This window comes from Ictidomys tridecemlineatus, chromosome 13 (genome assembly GCF_052094955.1).
Source record: "Ictidomys tridecemlineatus isolate mIctTri1 chromosome 13, mIctTri1.hap1, whole genome shotgun sequence".
Taxonomy (NCBI): Eukaryota; Metazoa; Chordata; class Mammalia; order Rodentia; family Sciuridae; genus Ictidomys; species Ictidomys tridecemlineatus.
The window spans coordinates 87,429,893-87,436,352 of record NC_135489.1 but is presented as its reverse complement, the minus strand read 5'-3'; the positions used below and the strand labels follow the sequence as shown (position 1 = coordinate 87,436,352).

The following is a 6,460-nucleotide window of genomic DNA, read 5'->3' as shown; positions in this document are numbered from 1 at the left end:
GTCTCAGCTGGTCCCCTTACCCTCAGGACCTTTCGAGCAGTTCCCCTACATCCCAGCCTCCTCTTTCCAACCCATGCTTTTCCTCCTGACAGAGCTCAAGGGGGAGCCGGAGGAGAACACTCACATGAGGAAGCAGGAAAGTGCTTCCACATCAGGAGTCTGAGGAAGGTGCCTGCGGACCAGGGTCTTGAAGCGCTGCCAGCGCCGGAAGTTCTCATACACGCTGGGAGGTCTGCTGGTGTCATCTGGTGGCACTGCAGCTGGGAAGGTGGGTAGTGCGCCCTCCCCATACACTGTACCTGGCCATTGGCGTGCATTCATTGGGAACATGATGGGGGCCATCTGGGCAAATGGTCGTGGTGCTGGAGGGCGAAGGCCCAGGTGCCAGTGGATCCCATAGTTTTGAATCCCTCCACTGTCTGAGGCAGGTACAGTGGTCCTCGGGGCAGAAGGTGCTGTGAGGAATGGAGCAGGATGCTCCACACCCCCACAGAAGGCCCCTGGGGCCCTCCAGTTGAGGGGTGCCTGAGTGTGGATAATGTTCTGAATATGAGGAGGCCCCACTGGCCTCAGTTGTGGCCCATGTTTTCCAAAGGTGGACAGCCCTGGCACATATGATTGTCCAGGGTAAGTGGACAGCACCAGAGGGTTACCCTGAGAGATAGGCGCAGTCACCCTTGGTGCCGGGGGCAGCTCCCAGAATGGCTGGTGTGTTGGCACAGGGGCAGCTGGAAGAAAGGGTAGGCCCCTGAACGCAGACACGTGGGCACCAGGAGTGAAGTTCATGCCTGCTCTCCGTGATGCAGATGCTGTGGAGGCAAAGCAAAGCGGAGAATGGAGGAGGGAAAATGACAGCAGTTTCTTACTCAGTGGAAATCTGAGAACAAATGCTCCCAGCTCAGGGCCCTTGGGCAGGGAAATTGTGCAGTTTGCAAATGTCCCTTTGAGTGAATTTCATGCTGTGTTCCTTTAGTCATAGTTCTACCCTGAGAAATCTCATTTTCACTACACCAGGATTCCCAGTTGACTGTGACACCTCAGCTTTCCCTGATTCTGAGAGGCCCCTTGTGCATCCTTTGCAGACACTCCATTGGCCTCCTAGGTGACTCCCTAGAAATGGATCAATTTGACCCTATTCAGTGGCACCATGCCCCTCCTCATTCTCACCAATAGGAAAGGGATCTTCTCCAGGGCAAATGCAGGGGCTTTAGGGTCCCTTGTGAAGGTGACAGATTCTAAAAATGATTCCCCCATCACCTCCTCAGCCTTCCTTTTGCTAATACTCCTTGTATACCCCTCCACTTTTTTCCTAGGCATCCACACACAAACAAGAAACACCTGATTTAGATGTCTGCCTAGCTAGAGGCTGAGGAATTGTGTAGTTCACCCAGGAGCACATCCTGCCCAGCATGTGGGTGCTTCTCCCAGCACTTCCCACACCAAACACTAATGGGGGACAGAGCCTGGCCATCTGTGATCCTAGTGCTCACTGGTTCCTGCCATAATGCAGGGAGCTCCTTTCCCAGGGAAGAGGTCTATGTGATAGACACTGAGTCCCACAGATCCTCTCCTGGGCTGACTAACAAAGGTTACTGAGGTTTATGAAGTTGATGGGATGGTGAGGATTGGGGTTTTCCAGAGGTTTTCACAGACACTGGTCATTTTTTTATTGGGCCTGGGAATTAGAGCCGTTCTGATGTCCTTTTCCTTTGCACTCCTAATAATGGGAAGGGAAGTGTCACAGAGACTCAGGCCTGCACCAGCTGCTACCTGCAGCAAGGTTGTTGGGAGCACATTCCTGTTCACCAGGACATTATGCAGAGTGAGGTCAAAGAATGGGAGGTGTACCACACTTCAACACTTGCATGTATTAATCAGGACAGCTGCCTAAGTTCCAATGACAATATGAGTAGAGCCCCTTCCTAACTGTGTGCTATACTCCTTCCTATCTTCAAAAGAACCCAGTCATCTTCAAACCTGATCCTGGAAAATGAAGAGCACCCCACATGTGCTCCCTTATCATGGAGTACCAACCAAACCATGAAGGTAAGCCAAAGTCTTCTGTGTTGACTTGAAAACAATGAGCTGAGGCTACACACAGAGAGTGTGAAAGTGATAACGATTCAGAAGATCCCCCAGAGGCCCAAATCTATGTTGGCTAAGGTTTCCTGGGTTCCTTGCCCTTCTGGAATCAATGACACCTGCTGTCTGAATGGAAGGAGAAGTTTTCCTGGGCAGGAAGTTTGTGAGGGACCCTGGGCTATGGCAGTTGGAGTGCCCTGCAGCCTCACCCACAGAGACTATATCGCACGGCATCTGTGGTCATTGAGATCCCCATTGGGCACTTTTCTACTTAAGAACACTTCTTACCCCTGCCCACTTAGGATCTGAGACTCTCAGTCAGTCCCCTCAGAATGATATCCCAGGCAGCTTCCATGTGTCTGAAGAATGGACACAGGGCTCAGCATCTTGACTCCAGGAAGCCCTCACTGTGACACCATCTGTGACTGCCTAAAAAACCATGCAGTGACCTGGGTCCATTCTACAAGGAATCAATCCCGTGGCCTCTCTCCTTTCTGCTGACCCAGTGTACTTCCCCGGATTAGTTTGGACCTGGGTCTTAGGAGCCCTCCTCCCCATGAGCAGTATCAGTCTTCCCGGGGCTTCCTGGGCCATGTCAAGTGTACTGTCTAAGGCTCTTTCCTTCCCTTCCTTCTATTCAATCAGTTGACCACAGGGTAAGTGCTCCATCCTAACTCCCAAGGGTTTGGGGGGTGACTGGCCCTCAGATAACAGACCCCTGACTGTCCAGGCTCACCTCCTTCTGAAGTTCAGGCAGGACACCTGACACAGTGTCTCACAGTCTCCACAGTGGGAAACGTCAGTACAGGACCCAGAGAGTGACCTGTCTGTAACGGATGCTCAGGGTCCAACTGAGCCAAGCTGGCCAAAGTTTAAATGTAAACCACAGTGGAATGTTGGATCCAGACATTCTGCAGGGGGGGGAGGGGCCAAGGACAGCTGGCCTGGGTGGAGGGGGGGCTGGGCAGACATTCCATGAAGAGCTCTAATAGGTATAGAAGAACCTTGAGTTCCCTTCAGGCAATTCAGGGGTGACACAAGTGGTGTGTGCCTCTGGGACATTTTGAAGTAGTTTCTAAAATCCACAGGAGAGGGGTGTGACAGGTGGCCCTGTCTTTCAACAACCAAATTGTCTTTGCTTCCAATGATGGGCAGGACCAGTGAGCCACAAAGTCACCGGTATGAACAGTCAATACTCTAAAAATCTGTGGGGTATGGATTGTGTTTTATGTATAAAGTGTTTTTTTCCTGGTTGTTTTTGTTGGTGATGATTTTTTTTTATCCCATCCCTGGCTTGCAAAACACACAGTTTGGTGTTCATGAAATATTAACACCTTACTATAAGTCTTTTCAATAAATGGCAGGAGGGGGCAAACCATGATATTCAGGCACTAAAAAGAAGCTTCTTTCATTCTTTCTTCCCTTGTCATTTCTTTTGAAGCAGTGATATAAAATATGCAGTGCAGAAAAACTATGTTCTCATTCCACAGGTTTTTAAAATTTTTAAAAAATAATCATACACTGTAATGAATGCTGGAGACCAGATTTTGAAAGCAAATTTTATTTGCTAAACCAAGGTCAAATTGAGGGCCTTGTATACTCTTGGTCAGTGCTTTGCCACTGAGCTTCAGCCCTTACCCCATGCAATCAGTTTGCACTGCTTCAAACTGCTAGACCACAGGTGCTCATATAATAACACTAGTCAAATTCAATTTGTGCAAACTGGCCATGGGAAGGAGCACAGGGTAGAGAGCTTCCTTAGCTTCCAAGGACTGCAGCAGGGTGGTCTCTACTGTAGGCATGACCAGTTTGTAACTGCGAAAATCACTTTGTCATTTCAGGTGCTCCCACTGAAAGAAGGACCAGCCCAGAGGCTCTTTATGGGGAGCCTTCTTGCCGGAGACACCTTGCAAGCTTCCCGACCCATTTCTTCCTCCTGCAGGGTCACCGCTGTCCCTCCTGCATCCCTCGCGCCTGAGCACATGCTTGGATGGAAGGGCGCGCTCACAGGCTGCCATCCAACGGCTCCAGCGTCCATTGGGGGCTCCTGCAGGGAACGGCACGGGCGCGAGCACAGACAGCGGGTTCCCAACGGCCAGCTGGGCTCCCATGGCGGCGTCCAGACTCAGTCCCATAAGCCTCTAGGTACTGGACCCGCGAACCTCTTCGGTCCCCACTGTGTCCCTGCCCGTTCCTCTGGCCCCTGCGCCTCGCCAGACAGCCCAGGCCCAGCCTTGCCTCCCCAGGGATGCAGGCGGCCCGCAGCAGGCCTGGCAGTGAGGGGCGAGATGGCCAGTGCGGCGCCCATGTCGACGCATCCTCCATCCATGTCCCTTGCAGCCTGTGTGAAACCCGGCTCCAGGGCACCTGTTTGGTGCCTGAGAAGCGCGGTCCTGGTCAGCAGGTCTAAGGCTCCTGTAGGTGTCTGACAGAGTGGTGACTGTCATCTTCTTGTTCCGCCTGAAACCTGTGAATGTTGGGGACACTGTCAGCTGGCATCAGGGTTGTTAGCTGAAGGCCGCTCATTTCCCTGTCCTTAGCAACTTTGCAGAAGGGAACACACTGAGCCAAGTGTGCTGAGTCTGCTGTGGTCACCCCGTGATTGACGGGCCATCGTAGGTGGGCTGTTGGTGGACCCATCTGGACAGAGCACCTAAATGATGATGGGAGAACCGTGTGACCACAAGTCGTGTGCAATAAAGAGAGTAATGTTGTCTTATTAATTTGTGGTGCTTGTGTACTGCGGCAGTGAAATTGATGATATGGTCTCGCGTATGCGTTGGTGGGCTGTTGGGGGCCCCTGTGGATATTTCTGTGTGCCAGGAAGTTTTCCTTCCGTTTTGATGGGCATGAGATCACGGGGGTGGATATTTGGGTGAGAAAATGAGATGCTGCGCTGGTCCTGGATGGTTAGTAGGAGTTCAGAGGGCTCTGGTTGTTTTCGCTGTTCCTTTGATGGGGTGGTGGGGTCCCTAATGTGTTGATGTGCATTCATAATTTGGATCTTGCTCTGTCTCGACTGCCTGACAAGAATGTGGTATGTGTTCAGAAGTGTGGGTCAGACAAAGTGGTGATGGTCATCTTCTTGTTCTGTGTGGATATTGGAGATCAAGGGAAATTAAGCTCTGGTTTTTGTAATATTTTACTTGTGGTGGTCTTGTATATATATATTTTTCCCACGAACACACCCTGGGGAGTTTGGATATATATGTGTTTGCATATGGGCTATGTTAAGGAAGGCATTTGGGTAGTTTTCTCTGCACTTTCAATGTGATTGTTATAGTTGGGAAATGGAGGAGGGATATTTGTACATTCTGGACATCATGTTTTGGTACAAGGGATTTTGAATAAATTTTATTTTCATTTCTCATGCACATGTACTTGAGTGTGTGAAAGCTGGTCGGTTACTAATTTCGTGGAGCAGTAGGATGGATATATTCATTGTGTGGTGTGAAGATGGCAGGCTTCTGCATTTTGGAAGACAGGGAGTTATTTCTTCATATTTGGGAGTGTGTGAGCTTGTATATGAAGATGAGATACCTATGGAGAGTTCCTTGTGTATTGAGTTTGTATTAACTACCCCACCTCAGGTGTGTGTGTGTGTGTGTGTGTGTGTGTGTGTGTGTGTGTGTGTGTTTGTGTTGTGGTAGTAGCAATAGTTGTGAAGAGGAAAATATTTAGGTGTCCCTTAGTAGATGTATTTAAGGGACATGGCAATTGAGGTCTGCTTCCGGGGGCCATATATGTATTAAGTAGATGAGACCCTCCGACAGTGGAAGGTAGTCAGTTTTAATCAAAGTCCGCTGACTGGATATACGAAGTCCCACCCCACGCCCCAAACAAAAACTTTCACAGTAACATTTAACTGGTGTTTGGCCCAAACTGCTGGGTATTTGTGCCTAGCCAAATCAGTACATGGAGTTAACTATTACAGTAACATTGAATAATCTTCCTTGTAGAATCCAGCATGTCCCAGGGTGGACAAGCAGAAAATTAAGTTTGGCTGAAACAATTTTCAGAGAAGTTCAGGAAAGACAGTTATGATATGTGCCTGAGAAGCAGAGAACCGACTGATAAACTGAACTACTACCACTTGCAGTTGGCTCCTCTTCCACCCTCTCATGAAATGTGCTTTCCCCTCCCAAAGAGATAACAACCAAAGTGTTCATTCACTGCCAGAATGTAGTCAGAATCCCATATCTCTGTATGATTCTCACCAGTCCACATGTGAGACCCAGTTTGACCTTGCTTAAGTCACAGCTGTGAATTCCAAATACCAGCATACAGTGTTAGGCATATGCAGCCTGCTGTAGGAAGTATAGAATGAGGTATGTGTTGTGATTTGGATCTTAAATATCCACGAAGGGTCTATAAATAT

General features: G+C 49.5%; 1 long non-coding RNA gene across 1 annotated transcript; it reads left to right on the top strand.

Annotated features, from left to right (window-relative positions):
• Window positions 1–29: 29 nt before the first annotated feature.
• LOC144369957 (uncharacterized) lies at window positions 30–4,039 on the top strand. The gene is made up of 3 exons (XR_013429803.1): window positions 30–268; window positions 1,959–2,046; window positions 3,924–4,039. It is a non-coding gene; the product is annotated as an uncharacterized LOC144369957 (long non-coding RNA).
• Window positions 4,040–6,460: the final 2,421 nt, after the last annotated feature.